We start from the raw sequence: 18,236 nt of genomic DNA on the forward strand, positions 1-18,236 counted from the left end.
CAGAGGTGTTCCCACGCAGGAATACTGCAAACAAGCCTTGCTAGCTGCAAGGGTTGCGGTGGAGGTTTTTGGGTGCTGCTGAGGACCAGGAAGGACCAGAATGTCGCTTTTTGGAGGAGGAGACAGAGGGGGCGCTCAACAAGTCAGAGAGCCCTCACACAAGCAGGCAGCACCCGCAGAAGTACCCCAACAGGCACTTAGAAGAAGAGTGAACCAGAGTCCACGCGAAGTTACAAAAGGGGGTCCCACCACTCAGAAGGTTCTGCACTGCAGGACGGATTGCTGGGGACCCAGGCTAGGCTGTGCGCAAAGGAAATCCTGGAAGAGTGCACAGGAGCCGGAGCAGCTGCAAATCCCGTGGTACACAGCTTTGCAGTCTAGCATGGGGAGGCACGGACTTACCTCCACCAAACTTGGACTGAAGAGTCACTGGACTGTGAGAGTCACTTAGACAGAGTTGCTGTGTTCCAGGGACCACGCTCGTCAGGATGAGAGGGGACCCAGAGGACCAGTGATGCAGTCTTTTGGTGCCTGCGTTAGCAGTGGGAAGATTCCGTCGACCCACGGGAGATTTCTTCGGAGCTTATGGTGCAGGGTGAAGGCAGGCTACCCCCAGAGCATGCACCACCTGGAAACAGTCGAGAAAGCCGGCAGGATGAAGCGCTACAATGTTGCTGGTACTCGTCTTGCTACTTTGTTGCGGTTTTGCAGGCGTCCTGGAGCAGTCAGTGGTCGATCCTTGGTAGAAGGTGAAGAGGGAGATGCAATGGAACTCCAGTGAGCTCTTGCATTCGTTATCTGAAGAATTCCCCAGAGCAGAGACCCTAAATAGCCAGAAAAAGAGGTTTGGCTACCAAGTTAGGAGGATTGGCTACCAAGAGAGGTAAGAGCCTATCAGAAGGAGCCTCTGACTTCACCTGCTGACACTGGCCACACAGAGCAGTCCAGTGTGCCCCCAACACCTCTGTTTCCAAGATGGCAGAGGTCTGGGACACACTGGAGGAGCTCTGGGCACCTCCCCTGGGAGGTACTGGTTAGGGGAGTGGTCAGTTCCTTTGTCCAGTTTTGCGCCAGAGCAGGGCTGGGGGAGCCCTGAACCGGTGTAGACTGGCTTATGCAGAGATGGACACCATCTGTGCCCATCAAAACATTTCCAGAGGCTGGGAGAGGCTACTCCTCCCCACCCCGTCACACCTATTTCCAAAGGGAGAGGGTGTAACACCCTCTCTCAGAGGAAATCCTTTGTTCTGCCTTCCTGGGCCAGGGCTGCCTGGACCCCAGGAGGTCAGAAACCTGTCTGAGGGGTTGGCAGCAGCAGCAGCTGCAGTGGAGACCCCGGAAAGGCAGTTTGGCAGTACCTGGGTTCTGTGCTAGAGACCCGGGGATCATGGAATTGTCCCCCCAATACCAGAATGGTATTGGGGTGGGTGACAATTCCATGATCTTAGACATGTTACATGGTGAGGTTACCTATTTGGTAGACCTGGGCACTGCCAGGAGTCCCCTTAGGGTGATTCATGTCAACCGCCTGAAACCCTACTATGACAGGGCTGATCTCACCCTGCTCAAGGCAACAGATGAGGGACAGGAAGAAAAGAGTGACCCTCTCCCTGATCTCTTCTCCACCACTGAAGCAGATGCCTTAGTGGAGGGAATGGTTTTGGCAGATTGTCTGACTGCAGAACAGAAGGACACCTGCATCAATCTCTTAGGACAATTTTCTGACCTCTTTTCAACTGTGCCAGGCACCACATCTTGGTGTGAACACACAATTGATACTGGAGACAGCATGCCTGTCAAAAGTAAAATCTATAGGCAGCCTGACCATGTCAGAGACTGCATAAAGCAAGAAGTTCAGAAAATGCTTGACTTAGGAGTGGTTGAACATTCTGAAAGCCCATGGGCCTCTCTTGTGGTGCTTGTACCAAAGCCTCACTCAAAAGATGGAAAAAGGGAGATGAGGTTTTGTGTAGATTACAGAGGTCCCAACCAGGTAACAAAAACTGATGCTCACCCTATACCCAGGGCTGATGAGCTCATAGATACACTGGCATCTGCCAAGTATCTAAGCACCTTTGATTTGACTGCAGGGTATTGGCAGATCAAATTATCAGAGGATGCGAAAGCAAAAACTGCATTTTCGACTATTGGAGGGCACTACCAATTCACAGTAATGCCCTTTGGTTTGAAAAATGCACCTGCCACTTTTCAGCGGTTGGTGAATACAGTCCTGCAAGGGTTGGAGGCTTTTAGTGCAGTATATCTGAACGATATAGCTGTATTTAGCTCCACCTGGGATGATCACCTGGTCCACCTGTGGAATGTTTTGGAGGCCCTGCAAAAGGCAGGCCTCACTATCAAGGCTTCAAAGTGCCAGATAGGGCAGGGGAAAGTGGTTTATCTGGGACACCTGGTAGGTGGAGAACAGATTGCACCACTTCAGGGGAAAATCCAGACAATCATGGATTGGGTTCCCCCTACAACTCAGACCCAGGTGAGAGCCTTCCTAGGCCTCACTGGGTATTACAGGAGATTCATTCAAAATTATAGCTCCATTGCAGCCCCACTTAAAGATCTCACTAGCAAGAAGATGCCTAAAAAGGTATTGTGGACAGCTAGCTGTCAGAAAGCATTTGAGGAGCTCAAACAGGCCACATGCACTGCACCTGTCCTAAAAAGCCTGTGTTACTCCAAGAAATTCATTGTTCAAACTGATGCATCTGAATTAGGGGCAGTCTTATCACAACTCAATTCTGAGGGCCAGGATCAACCTGTTGCTTTTATCAGCAGGAGGGTGACCCCTAGAGAAAAGCGTTGGTCTGCCATAGAGAGGGAGGCCTTTGCTGTGGTCCGGGCACTGAAGAAGTTGAGGCCATACCTGTTTGTCACTCACTTCATTGTTCAGACAGACCACAAACCTCTACTTTGGCTAAAACAAATAAAAGGTTGTGAGAAAATAGCCTCTTTCTAGCCTTGTTACCCCACTTTTGGCCTGTTTGTGAGTATATGTCAGGGTGTTTTCACTGTCTCACTGGGATCCTGCTAGCCAGGGCCCAGTGCTCATAGTGATAACCCTATGTTTTCAGTATGTTTGTTATGTGTCCCTGGGACCCTGCTAGCCAGGACCCCAGTGCTCATAAGTTTGGGGCCTATATGTATGTGTTCCCTGTGTGATGACTACCTGTCTCACTGAGGCTCTGCTAACCAGAACCTCAGTGGTTATGCTCTCTCTGCTTTCTAAATTGTCACTAACAGGCTACTGACCAATTTCACCAATTCACATTGGCATACTGGAACACCCTCATAATTCCCTAATATATGGTACTAAGGTACCCAGGGTATTGGGGTTCCAGGAGATCCCTATGGGCTGCAGCATTTCTTTTGCCACCCATAGGGAGCTCTGACAATTCTTACACAGGCCTGCCACTGCAGCCTGAGTGAAATAACGTCCACGTTATTTCGCAGCCATTTTACACTGCACTTAAGTAACTTATAAGTCACCTATATGTCTAACCTTTACCTGGTAAAGGTTAGGTGCAAAGTTACTTAGTGTGAGGGCACCCTGGCACTAGCCAAGGTGCCCCCACATTGTTCAGAGCCAATTCCCTGAACTTTGTGAGTGCGGTGACACCATTACACGCGTGCACTACATATAGGTCACTACCTATATGTAGCTTCACAATGGGAACTCCGAATATGGCCATGTAACATGTCTATGATCATGGAATTACCCCCTCTATGCCATCCTGGCATAGTTGGCACAATCCCATGATCCCAGTGGTCTGTAGCACAGACCCTGGTACTGCCAAACTGCCCTTCCTGGGGTTTCACTGCAGCTGCTGCTACTGCCAACCCCTCAGACAGGCATCTGCCCTCCTGGGGTCCAGCCAGGCCTGGCCCAGGATGGCAGAACAAAGAACTTCCTCTGAGAGAGGGTGTGACACTCTCCCTTTGGAAAATGGTGTGAAGGCAGGGGAGGAGTAGCCTCCCCCAGCCTCTGGAAATGCTTTGTTGGGCACAGAGGTGCCCAATTCTGCATAAGCCAGTCTACACCGGTTCAGGGGACCCCTTAGCCCTGCTCTGGCGCGAAACTGGACAAAGGAAAGGGGAGTGACCACTCCCCTGACCTGCACCTCCCCTGGGAGGTGTCCAGAGCTCCTCCAGTGTGCTCCAGACCTCTGCCATCTTGGAAACAGAGGTGCTGCTGGCACACTGGACTGCTCTGAGTGGCCAGTGCCACCAGGTGACGTCAGAGACTCCTTGTGATAGGCTCCTTCAGGTGTTGCTAGCCTATCCTCTCTCCTAGGTAGCCAAACCCTCTTTTCTGGCTATTTAGGGTCTCTGTCTCTGGGGAAACTTTAGATAACGAATGCAAGAGCTCATCCGAGTTCCTCTGCATCTCTCTCTTCACCTTCTGCCAAGGAATCGACTGCTGACCACGCTGGAAGCCTGCAAACCTGCAACATAGTAGCAAAGACGACTACTACAACTCTGTAACGCTGATCCTGCCGCCTTCTCGACTGTTTTCCTGCTTGTGCATGCTGTGGGGGTAGTCTGCCTCCTCTCTGCACCAGAAGCTTCGAAGAAATCTCCCGTGGGTCGACGGAATCTTCCCCCTGCAACCGCAGGCACCAAAAAGCTGCATTACCGGTCCCTTGGGTCTCCTCTCACCACGACGAGCGAGGTCCCTCGAATCCAGCGACTCTGTCCAAGTGACCCCCACAGTCCAGTGACTCTTCAGTCCAAGTTTGGTGGAGTTAAGTCCTTGCCTCACCTCGCTGGGCTGCATTGCTGGGAACCGCGACTTTTGCATCTACTCCGGCCCCTGTGCACTTCCGGCGGAAATCCTTTGTGCACAGCCAAGCCTGGGTCCACGGCACTCTAACCTGCATTGCACGACTTTCTAAGTTGGTCTCCGGCGACGTGGGACTCCTTTGTGCGACTTCGGGTGAGCACCGTTTCACGCATCCTCGTAGTGCCTGGTTCTGGCACTTCTCCGGGTGCTACCTGCTTCAGAGCGGGCTCCTTGTCTTGCTCGACGGCCCCTCTCTGTTATGGTCCAATTTGCGACCTCCTGGTCCCTCCTGGGCCTCAGCAGCATCCAAAAACGCTAACCGCACGATTTGCAGCTAGCAAGGCTTGTTGGCGTTCTTTCGGCGGGAAAACACTTCTGCACGACTCTCCACGGCGAGAGGGATCCGTCCACCAAAGGGGAAGTCTCTAGCCCTTTTTGTTCCTGCAGAAACCTCAGCTTCTTCTGTCCAGTAGAAGCTTCTTTGCACCCGCAGCTGGCATTTCCTGGGCATCTGCCCATCTCCGACTTGCTTGAGACTTTTGGACTTGGTCCCCTTGTTCCACAGGTACCCTAGATTGGAAATCCACAGTTGTTGCATTGTTGGTTTGTGTCCTTCCTGCATTATTCCTCTAACACGACTTCTTTGTCCTTAGGGGAACTTTAGTGCACTTTGCACTCCCTTTTCAGGGCCTTGGGGAGGGTTATTTTTCTAACTCTCACTATTTTCTAATAGTCCCAGCGACCCTCTACAAGGTCACATAGGTTTGGGGTCCATTCGTGGTTCGCATTCCACTTTTGGAGTATATGGTTTGTGTTGCCCCTATCCCTATGTTTCCCCATTGCATCCTATTGTAACTATACATTGTTTGCACTGTTTTCAAAGACTATACTGCATATTTTTGCTATTGTGTATATATATCTTGTGTATATTTCCTATCCTCTCACTGAGGGTACACTCTAAGATACTTTGGCATATTGTCATAAAAATAAAGTACCTTTATTTTTAGTATAACTGTGTATTGTGTTTTCTTATGATATTGTGCATATGACACTAAGTGGTACTGTAGTAGCTTCACACGTCTCCTAGTTCAGCCTAAGCTGCTCTGCTAAGCTACCATTATCTATCAGCCTAAGCTGCTAGACACCCTATACACTAATAAGGGATAACTGGGCCTGGTGCAAGGTGCAAGTACCCCTTGGTACTCACTACAAGCCAGTCCAGCCTCCTACATTGGTTGTGCAGCGGTGGGATAAGTGCTTTGAGACTACTTACCACTCTTGTCATTGTACTTTTCATAAGAGAAAAATATACAAAACAAGGTCAGTGTATATACACATAGCCAAAAAGTTTTGCATTTCCTCTTTTCACTCTTTTCTAAGTGCTGAAAAGTACTTCTAAACTTTCAAAAAGTTCTTAAAAGTTTAAAAAGTTTTTTTCTGTCTTTCTAAAAAGTTCTGAAAACTTTTTTCTCTTTTTCTATCACTTTAACTCTCTCTAAAAATGTCTGGCACAGGCCAAAATGTTGATCTGTCCAAACTTGCATATGATCACCTTAGCTGGAAAGGAGCAAGGAGTCTCTGCATAGAGAGAGGTTTGAGTGTAGGGAAGAATCCTTCCTTAGAACTGTTAATTAACATGCTTAGAGTACAGGATAAGGCCATAAGTGCCCAATCTGTAGAAAAAGTAGCTAATGGTTCTCAATCAGATCCAGGGACTCCCCCAGGAAAAGATTCAGGAAAGAAACTTCCTAGCCTGCCCATTACTAGACAGTCTAGCATAGTTGGTAATGATGATGAGCCACACCATATAAATAGTGTTGTCTCACATCATAGCAAAAGCATTTATTCTCACCATACTGGTAGTGATGTTTCTGTTAGCCAAGCTGTTAGGGTGGCTTCTGTAAGGGACAGGTCTCCTTCTGTCCATTCTCACCATACTTCTGTTTCAAAGCATGTCCCTCCCACCCACCCTGATGACAGATTGTTAGAAAGGGAGCTCAATAGATTGAGAGTGGAACAAACCAGACTGAAGCTCAAGAAGCAACAGCTGGATTTGGATAGACAGACTTTAGAAGTAGAGAAGGAGAGACAGAAACTGGGTTTAGAAACCCATGGTGGCAGCAGCAGTATTCCCCATAGTCATCCTGAAAAAGAGCATGATTCCAGGAATCTGCATAAGATAGTTCCCCCTTATAAGGAGGGGGATGACATTAACAAGTGGTTTGCTGCACTTGAGAGGGCCTGTGTTGTACAGGATGTCCCTCAAAGGCAGTGGGCTGCTATCCTATGGCTATCATTTAGTGGAAAGGGTAGGGATAGACTCCTTACTGTGAAAGAAAGTGATGCCAATAAATTTACAGTTCTTAAGAATGCACTCCTGGATGGTTATGGCTTAACCACTGAACAATACAGGATAAAGTTCAGAGAGACCAAAAAGGAGTCTTCACAAGACTGGGTTGATTTCATTGACCATTCAGTGAAGGCCTTGGAGGGGTGGTTACATGCCAGTAAAGTTACTGATTATGAAAGCCTGTATAACACAATCCTGAGAGAGCATATACTTAATAATTGTGTGTCTGATTTGTTGCACCAGTACCTGGTAGACTCTGATCTGACCTCTCCCCAAGAATTGGGAAAGAAGGCAGACAAATGGGTCAGAACAAGGGTGAACAGAAAAGTTCATACAGGGGGTGACAAAGATGGCAATAAGAAGAAAGATGGTGAAAAATCTCAAGATAAGCATGGGCATAAGGGTTAAACCAAAGATCCCACTTCAAATCTTAAACACTCTTCAGAGGGTGGGGATAAAACTAATTCTTCCTCTTCTTCTCAACCCACACACATTAAAAGCCTTGGTGCTTTGTGTGTAAAAACAGAGGCCATAGGCCAGGGGATAAGTCCTGTCCAGGTAAACCCCCTGAGCCTACCACCACTAATACATCAAGCTCTAGTGCCCCTAGCAGTAGTGGTACTAGTGGTGGGACTGCTGGCAACAGTCAAGTTAAGGGTGTAGTTGGGTTCACTTATGGGTCCATAATAGAAACTGGGGTAGTCAGTCCCAAGACAGTTTCTGTCACACCTAGTGGCATTGGCCTTGCCACACTGGCTGCTTGTCCCCTTACAATGGATAAGTACAAGCAGACAGTTTCAATAAACGGTGTTGAGGCCTTGGCCTACAGGGACACAGGTGCCAGTATCACTTTGGTGACTGAAAACCTAGTGCACCCTGATCAACACATCATTGGACAACAGTATAAGATTATTGATGTCCATAACTCCACTAAGTTTCTTCCCTTAGCTATAATTCAGTTTAGTTGGGGTGGAGTTACTGGCCCTAAGCAGGTGGTGGTATCACCTAGCTTACCTGTAGACTGTCTCTTAGGTAATGACCTAGAGGCCTCAGGTTGGGCTGATGTAGAGTTTTATGCCCATGCAGCCATGCTGGGCATCCCTGAGGAATTGTTCCCTCTCATTTCTACTGAAATGAAAAAGCAAAGGAGAGAAGGCCTGAAAACTCAGGATCCCTCTCCATCAACAGGTAAAAAGGGTATCACAGTATCCCCTAACCACCCTACCATTCAGGATACCATTCCTGTGGTGGGAGAAACCTCTCCTGGGGTGGCACCTGTTCCAAGGGAATCATCAGCTGGCAAAGCTGGACTCCCTGAGGTAGAAGTACCTCTCTGTGGGATAACTAACATTGGTGACAAAAAGAGCACCATTTTAGTTAACATGGAGCATCCCTCCAACCCTCCCAGAGAAACTTTAGTGCAGAAACCCAGCACTGCCTCACAACACTTAGGACAGCATCCCTGCCCTAGTGTGGAGCTCATAGGACAGCATCCCTGCCCTGCTCCAACTCAAGAGAAACAGCATCCCTGTTCTCTCTTCCAGCCATATGGACAAAGTTTTTGCCCAGCTATGGCTTTTCTGAGACAGCATCCCTGTCTGGCATTTCCATCACTACAAATAGGTTCAGTGGACAATTCCCACTGCTCTAAACTAAAACTTACTGATAGAAACTCTGAAAATACATCTTCACATTGTTGCTTAGCTAAAACACTTCAAACAGGGTGGTTTACATCCCCACAGGGAAGTAACCATAGAGTGGATGATAAAGGGAGTAACCAGTATATTGCAGAGCTACTCTCTACTTATCACCACTTAGACAATAAAGTCTCAACTGGCCAAGGTTAGCCTTATTGTCCTTCGTTTGGGGGGGGGGTTGTGTGAGAAAGTAGTCTCTTTCTAGCCTTGTTACCCCCACTTTTGGCCTGTTTGTGAGTGTATGTCAGGGTGTTTTCACTGTCTCACTAGGATCCTGCTAGCCAGGGCCCAGTGCTCATAGTGAAAACCCTATGTTTTCAGTATGTTTGTTATGTGTCACTGGGACCCTGCTAGTCAGGACCCCAGTGCTCATAAGTTTGTGGCCTATATGTATGTGTTCCCTGTGTGGTGCCTAACTGTCTCACTGAGGCTCTGCTAACCAGAACCTCAGTGGTTATGCTCTCTCATTTATTTCAAATTGTCACTGACAGGCTAGTGACCAATTTTACCAATTTACATTGGCTTACTGGAACACCCTTATAATTCCCTAGTATATGGTACTGAGGTACCCAGGGTATTGGGGTTCCAGGAGATCCCTATGGGCTGCAGCATTTCTTTTGCCACCCATAGGGAGCTCTGACAATTCTTACACAGGCCTGCCACTGCAGCCTGAGTGAAATAACGTCCACGTTATTTCACAGCCATTTTACACTGCACTTAAGTAACTTATAAGTCACCTATATGTCTAACCTTTACCTGGTAAAGGTTAGGTGCAAAGTTACTTAGTGTGAGGACACCCTGGCACTAGCCAAGGTGCCCCCACATTGTTCAGAGCCAATTCCCTGAACTTTGTGAGTGCGGGGACACCATTACACGCGTGCAACTACATATAGGTCACTACCTATATGTAGCTTCACAATGGTAACTCCGAATATGGCCATGTAACATGTCTATGATCATGGAATTGCCCCCTCTATGCCATCCTGGCATAGTTGGCACAATCCCATGATCCCAGTGGTCTGTAGCACAGACCCTGGTACTGCCAAACTGCCCTTCCTGGGGTTTCACTGCAGCTGCTGCTGCTGCCAACCCCTCAGACAGGCATCTGCCCTCCTGGGGTCCAGCCAGGCCTGGCCCAGGATGGCAGAACAAAGAACTTCCTCTGAGAGAGGGTGTGACACCCTCTCCCTTTGGAAAATGGTGTGAAGGCAGGGGAGGAGTAGCCTCCCCCAGCCTCTGGAAATGCTTTGTTGGGCACAGAGGTGCCCAATTCTGCATAAGCCAGTCTACACCGGTTCAGGGGACCCCTTAGCCCTGCTCTGGCGCGAAACTGGACAAAGGAAAGGGGAGTGACCACTCCCCTGACCTGCACCTCCCCTGGGAGGTGTCCAGAGCTCCTCCAGTGTGCTCCAGACCTCTGCCATCTTGGAAACAGAGGTGCTGCTGGCACACTGGACTGCTCTGAGTGGCCAGTGCCACCAGGTGACGTCAGAGACTCCTTGTGATAGGCTCCTTCAGGTGTTGCTAGCCTATCCTCTCTCCTAGGAAGCCAAACCCTCTTTTCTGGCTATTTAGGGTCTCTGTCTCTGGGGAAACTTTAGATAACGAATGCAAGAGCTCATCCGAGTTCCTCTGCATCTCTCTCTTCACCTTCTGCCAAGGAATCGACTGCTGACCGCGCTGGAAGCCTGCAAACCTGCAACATAGTAGCAAAGACGACTACTGCAACTCTGTAACGCTGATCCTGCCGCCTTCTCGACTGTTTTCCTGCTTGTGCATGCTGTGGGGGTAGTCTGCCTCCTCTCTGCACCAGAAGCTCCGAAGAAATCTCCCGTGGGTCGACGGAATCTTCCCCCTGCAACCGCAGGCACCAAAAAGCTGCATTACCGGTCCCTTGGGTCTCCTCTCAGCACGACGAGCGAGGTCCCTCGAATCCAGCAACTCTGTCCAAGTGACCCCCACAGTCCAGTGACTCTTCAGTCCAAGTTTGGTGGAGGTAAGTCCTTGCCTCACCTCGCTGGGCTGCATTGCTGGGAACCGCGACTTTTGCAGCTACTCCGGCCCCTGTGCACTTCCGGAGGAAATCCTTTGTGCACAGCCAAGCCTGGGTCCACGGCACTCTAACCTGCATTGCACGACTTTCTAAGTTGGTCTCCGGCGACGTGGGACTCCTTTGTGCGACTTCGGGTGAGCACCGTTTCACGCATCCTCGTAGTGCCTGTTTCTGGCACTTCTCTGGGTGCTACCTGCTTCAGAGAGGGCTCTTTGTCTTGCTCGACGGCCCCTCTCTCTGCTGGTCCAATTTGCGACCTCCTGGTCCCTCCTGGGCCTCAGCAGCGTCCAAAAACGCTAACCGCACGATTTGCAGCTAGCAAGGCTTGTTGGCGTTTTTTCGGCGGGAAAACACTTCTGCACAACTCTCCACGGCGAGACGGATCCGTCCACCAAAGGGGAAGTCTCTAGCCCTTTTTGTTCCTGCAGAAACCTCAGCTTCTTCTGTCCAGTAGAAGCTTCTTTGCACCCACAGCTGGCATTTCCTGGGCATCTGCCCATCTCCGACTTGCTTGTGACTTTTGGACTTGGTCCCCTTGTTCCACAGGTACCCTAGATTGAAAATCCACAGTTGTTGCATTGTTGGTTTGTGTCCTTCCTGCATTATTCCTCTAACACGACTTCTTTGTCCTTAGGGGAACTTTAGTGCACTTTGCACTCACTTTTCAGGGTCTTGGGGAGGGTTATTTTTCTAACTCTCACTATTTTCTAATAGTCCCAGCGACCCTCTACAAGGTCACATAGGTTTGGGGTCCATTCGTGGTTCGCATTCCACTTTTGGAGTATATGGTTTGTGTTGCCCCTATCCCTATGTTTCCCCATTGCATCCTATTGTAACTATACATTGTTTGCACTGTTTTCTAAGACTATACTGCATATTTTTGCTATTGTGTATATATATCTTGTGTATATTTCCTATCCTCTCACTGAGGGTACACTCTAAGATACTTTGGCATATTGTCATAAAAATAAAGTACCTTTATTTTTAGTATAACTGTGTATTGTGTTTTCTTATGATATTGTGCATATGACACTAAGTGGTACTGTAGTAGCTTCACACGTCTCCTAGTTCAGCCTAAGCTGCTCTGCTAAGCTACCATTATCTATCAGCCTAAGCTGCTAGACACCCTATTCACTAATAAGGGATAACTGGGCCTGGTGCAAGGTGCAAGTACCCCTTGGTACTCACTACAAGCCAGTCCAGCCTCCTACAGGGGGGGTGTAGGAAAGTACCATCTTCCTTGGCATGTTACCCCCATTTTTACCGGTATGTCAGTATATTTTTGCCTGTCTCACTGGGATCCTGCTGGTCAGGACCCCAGTGCTCATAGTTTATGGCCTAATGTGTGCGTCTGTATAGTGCTTAACTGTGTCACTGAGGCTCTGCTAATCAGAACCTCAGTGCTTATGCTCTCTCTGCTTTTAAATTTGTCACTGTAGGCTAGTGACTTAATTTACCAATTTCAGTTGGCACACTGGACCCCCTCATAAGTCCCTAGTATATGGTACCTAGGTACCTAGGGCATTGGGGTTCCAGGAGATCCACATGGGCTGCAGCATTTCCTTTGCCACCCATAGGGAACTCAGACAAACCCTTCCACAGGCCTGCCATTGCAGCCTGCGTGAAATAACACACACGTAACTAACTTAAGTAACTTATAGGTCACCTATCTGTCTATTATTCACTTGCTGAAGGTTAGGTGCAAAGTTACTAAGTTTGAGGGCACCCTTGCACAAGCAAAGGTGCCCCACATAGTTCAGGGTAATTTCCCAGGACTATGTGAGTGCGGGGACGCCATTACATGCGTGCACTACATATAGGTCAATACCCATATGTAGTTTCACAATGATAACTCCGAATATGGCCATGTAACATGTCTAAGATCATAGAATTGTCCCCCAATTCCAAATTTGGTACTGGGGAGCCAATTCCATGCATCCTGGGGGCTCCACCATGGATCACTAGTACTGCCAAACCAGCTCTCTGAGGCTTGCACTGCAGCTACAGCTGCTGCCACCTCACAGACAGGATTCTGCCCTCCTGGGGCTGAGCACCTCAGTCCCAGGAAGGCAGAACAAAGCATTTCCTCTGACAGCAGGGTGTTACACTCTCGCCCTTTGGAAATAGGTATCACAGGCTGGGGAGGGGTAGGCTCCTAAAGCATCTGGAAATGCTTTGAAGGGCACAGATGGTGCCCTCCTTGCATTAGCCAGTCTTCACCTGTTCAGGGACCCCTTGTCCCCTGCTCTAGCATGAAACTTGACAAAGGAAAGGGGAGTGACCACTCCCCTGTCCATCACCACCCTAGGGGTGGTGCCCAGAGGTCCTCCAGTGTGCCCCAGACTTTCAGCCATCTTGCTTTGCAAGGTGTGGGGGCATTTTGGAGGGCTCTGAGTGGCCAGTGCCAGCAGATGACGTCAGAGACCCCGCCTGATAGGTCCTTACCTGATAAGGTAGCCAATCCCCCTCTCAGAGCTATTTCGGGTCTCTCCTGTGGGTTCTCTTCAGATTCTGCTTGCAAGTTTCCTTCAGGAATCCTCTTCAACTACTAGTTCATCCTCTGACCTCGGATCAACCGCAGCCTTCTCCAGGAACCACTGTAAAAGCAACAAAGTATCCACAAGAGATACTTTTCTTCTGCAACTTCAGCTCCAGCCAGCAACTGCAACAGTTTCCACTGTGTGCATGCTGCACCAGAAGGACGGAAGAAATCTTCCGTGGGCTCACGCAGACACCTTCCAAGACGACGACTGGTACCCTTGGACTCCTCTCACAGCAACGAGCATGCTCCTAAGGACACAGAGGGTGGACCCCATCAACATAGACTGTCCTGAAGTCCTGCTGACGCAATTTGGAGGAGGAAAGACCTTGCCTTCCCTGAGAACGATGGTGCCCCTGTGTACTGCGTCTTCTTCACCTCCTGAGGCCTTTGTGCACTATTTGCAATATTCCTTTGTGCCCAGCCTGACCCAGGTCCCCAACACTCCATCCTGTGACTCCCAACTCGCTGAGTTGTACTCCAGCGGCGTGGGACCTTTCTTTGTTGTGCTGCACCAACCATGTTTTGCACCTCCTTTGTCCCCATGTCCCAGGACTCCTGTGGGTGCTGTCTGGCATCTGTAGGGCTCTCTAAAGTGCTGAGAGCCCCCTCTTCCCCCTCACACAGAGTTGAGGCCCCCAGGTCCCTTCTGCGTCCAGCCAGTGCCATTTTGAGGCAAAACGCATATTTGTAGTAACCAAGGCTTGTTGGCGACTTCCAACATGAAATCACTTCTGCATCCATATTCACGCCGTGGGACATCCTTTGCATCATGCAGGAACCCGCTGGCATCTTCCTAGGGTGCATTCCTGCAGACTTCGTCCAACCGGGGACTCTTCTTTTGGACTCTCTTCTGGGTTGCCAGGGGCTCCTGCCCTTCCTGGCACTTCCTTTGACTTCTGGACTTGGTCCCCTTCTTTTGCAGTTCTTCAGGTCCAGGAATCCAGCAGTTGTTGTTTGCAGACTTGGTTGGTTACTGCAAAATCCAAATCACGAGTTGTAGTGTGTCCTAAGGAAACTTGCAGTACTTTACTCCTGCTTTTCTGGGCCTTGGGGTGGGGTAATTTACTTACCTTTACTGTATTCTTACTCTCCTAGCGATTCTGCACACACAACACTTGTCTACGGGGGAATTTGTGATTTGCATTCCACTTTCTTGGTATATGGTTTGTGTTACCCGTAGACCTATTTTCTCCCATTGCATTCTATAGCATTTCCTATTGTTTGCACTATCCTATGTCTAATTACTTACCTTATTTTTGTGGCTTGTGTATATATTGTGTGTAATACTTACCTCCAGAAGGAGTATTGCCTCTAAGATATTTTTGGCACTGTGTCACCCAAATAAACTACCTTTATTTTTTATAACACTGAGTATTGTCTTTAGTTGTGTATAAGTACAGTGTAACAATAAATGGTATTGCATGAGCTTTGCATGTCTCCTAGTTCAGCCTAAGCTGCTCTCCTATAGCTACCTCTATCAGCCTCAGCTGCTAGCGCACTACTACCTCACTAATAAGGGATAACTGGACCTGGTATAAGGTGTAAGTACCCAAGGTACCACTACAAACCAGGCCAGCCTCCTACAGGGTGCAAGGACAGGGGGAGCAGAACCATTTATTCATAATGCAGCTGGAAGTAGAAGGCCGCAATACAAAAGCTTTAGCGATAATCTGATAACACACTCACAGGGAGGGCGTACATTCTGATCCACATTCACAAGTGAAAGTGTACATCATTGTGTTTTTGGAAAGGGAACACGATGAGCTTCAATGCTTGAAGGCTAGCAGTTGTGCAAGGGCGGACAGACAGAAATGTTTGCAGGCGTGGAGGTACCTGAGGAAGGACATGCTGTTAGGCTTCAGAACGTGAGATCAAAAGTACAGTGATTATTAGCAAATGTATCCATGACAGATGTGTAACCTTCGCTCTCCTGTAAATGCATAATTAGATGCTTTCCCAAGGAGAAATATTGCTTTGTGTTAAAATAAGTAGAGATAACAATGTACAAAGTAAGTGCTTAAATTAATATGCATGACAAGTGATAAGACGCATTCAAGGTGTTTTGAGACTATAAAAGATGTTGTTCGTGATGATGAAGTTGAGTGCGGTATCAGTCGCTTAGCTGAGCTCCCCTCCCAGCCATAATTCATAAAAGCCCATATTATTTTGCCAAACAGTGTTGTGCCGTTTTTTCATCGCCTGACTCCACAACTCCTTGGAGTCAGGTGCTCCAGGGTTGATGTTTGGTATGTTTGCTTTTGTTGTCGCTTGGCAGCAGGTGCATTAGCGGGATCAGGGCCAGTTGGCACGGTTTGCACAGTTTTAGGCTTGAAAGCGGCAGCCCAGGTGGGAAAGGAGAGGGGACACTAAACGAACCACATTATTAAAATGTTCGGCAGGAAGTTCTAGTTGCAGAGTAATAGCATCTTGAAAGGATTTTTAAAAGTAGCAGTTGCAAAGATAAAAGGAAGAGGACAGGATTGCAATACTGTATGTGGGGAGGGTAGGCTACTCAGGGCTGGCTTTTGGGTGGTGCGAGCGGTGCGACCGCACTGGGCGCTGACCTCATGGGGGCGCTGTGTTTAGCAATAACTTCAGAAACTTGTGATTTAAAAGCACCTGCTGAAAAGTTCCTTGTGCGTTTAGCCTTCAAGAAACAATTAAAATGTCAAAATACCGCTTGTGATTAATGTTCCTGCTAGAAAGAGAGTGATGGGAGTTTTTCCTAGTGGTAGCTTTGACTCAACATAAAGTAGCATAGAGGGTTAATATGCCTGCTGCAAAAAACACAACTATGAGGCATATTTAAGAAAAGTGGTGCTGCACCTAGTGCAGCACCACTTTTCTTGCACCCCTTAGCGCCCTCCCTAATGCCACCATGCGTGCATCATATTTAAAATATGGTGCACCATGGCGGTAGTTAGGGGACTAGTGTCAGAATTTTTTACGCTAGTCCAGTGCTTTGCAGGATTAGCGGCAAAACGTTTGATGCTAATCTTGCAAAGCACCCAGAGGCCCACTGTAACCAATGGAAGCCTCCTTTTAATGCCTGCTCTGCACAGGTGTTAAAAGTGCCAGAAAAAATGATGCAAAGAAGTCTGAAAGATTTCATTGCGTCATGTTTTTTGGCCCACCTAACTGGGGGATGCCCCCTTTGCATACATTATGTCTGGCTTCAGGATTACCCTGCCTCTCTATTCTGTGTTCACACATTTAGTTGAAGCAACAGCATATTTAGGAGGAGGGCTTTGGGCACTGGCACCTTTTTATTTACAAATTAAGCACTGCCCTATGGGGCATATTTGAAAAACGTGGCGCTGCACACTGTGCTGTGCCACTTTTCTTACGCCCCTTAGCACCCCCCCAGCTCCACCATTTGTGCATCATATTTAAAATATGGCGCACCATGGCGGTAGTTAGGGGACTACTGTCAGAATTTTTGATGCAAGCCTGGCGCTTTTCAGGATTAGCATAAAAAATGTTGACACTAATCCTGCAAAGCACCCAGAGGCCTTTTGTAACCAATGAAGCCTCCTTTTAAAGCCTGCTCTAAGCAGGCGTTAAAAGTGCCGGAAAAAGATGACGCAAAGAAATCTGTCAGATTTCTTTGCACAATTTTTTGGGCCCCCCTAATGGGGGGATGCCACCTTTGCATACATTAGGCCTGGCACAGGCCTAATGTAGCGCAAAGGGTTACAAAGTGGTGCAATGCATGCATTGTGCCTCTTTGCAAATATGGTGCAGCATTTTTGGCCTTCTAACGCCACATTAGTGTAAAAAAAATGACACTAATGTGGCTCTGGAATGGCACTAGGGGCTCTTAAATATGCCCCTATGGCAGTGCTTAATTTGTGATTGTTGCTTCTGGTGCAGAGCACCGGCGCTTAGTTTTTGAGGGCTGGCGCTTATTTTTCTGCCTCGAGCAGTTACAGCACGAAAAAGACACATATGGGAAAGACGGAGGAAGAGAAAAACGAAAAAGCGTCACAATGGGAAAAAGCAGAAATCTGCAAGACTGAGCTGAAGGGGCAGGGAGCGCCTGTAAATGGACTGGAGAGGCCCGAGATGGCTTCAGGATTACGCTGCCTCTGTATTTCGTGTTCACACATTTAATTGCAGCAGCCGCATGTTTAAGTGAAGGGCTTTGGGCACCGGCACCTTTTTATTTACAAATTAAGCACTGCCCTATAGGGCATATTTGAAAAAAGTGGCGTTGCACACAGTGCTGTGCCACTTTTCTTGTGCCCCTTAGCAGCCCCCCTAATGCCACCATGTGTGCATCATATTTAAAATATGGCGCACCATGGCGGTAGTTAGGAGACTAGCATCAGAATTTGTTTATGCTAGTCAGGCGCTTTGCAGGATTAGCATCAAAAATGTTGACACTAATCCTGCAACACCCATTGTAACCAATGGAAGCCTCCTTTTAATGCCTGCTCTGAGCATGCGTTAAAAGTGCAGGAAAAAAATTATGCAAAAAAATCTGTCAGAATTCTTTGTGTCATGTTTTTGGGCCCCCCTAACGGGGGGATGTCGCTTTCCATGCATTATGCCTGCTGCAGGCATAATGTAGCACAAAGGGTTACAAAGTGGCGCAATGCATGCATTACGCCACTTTGTAAATATGGTGCAGCGTTTTTGTCCTTCTAACGCCACATTAGCTTACAAAAAATTACACTAATGTGGCATTAGAATGGCACTAGGGGCTCTTAAATATGTGCTGCACCACTTTTCTTGCGCCCCTTAGCACTCCCCTAGCACCACCGTGTGTGCGCTGTATTTAAAATACGGCACAACAT

Source organism: Pleurodeles waltl, chromosome 10 (assembly GCF_031143425.1).
Source record: "Pleurodeles waltl isolate 20211129_DDA chromosome 10, aPleWal1.hap1.20221129, whole genome shotgun sequence".
NCBI lineage: Eukaryota > Metazoa > Chordata > Amphibia > Caudata > Salamandridae > Pleurodeles > Pleurodeles waltl.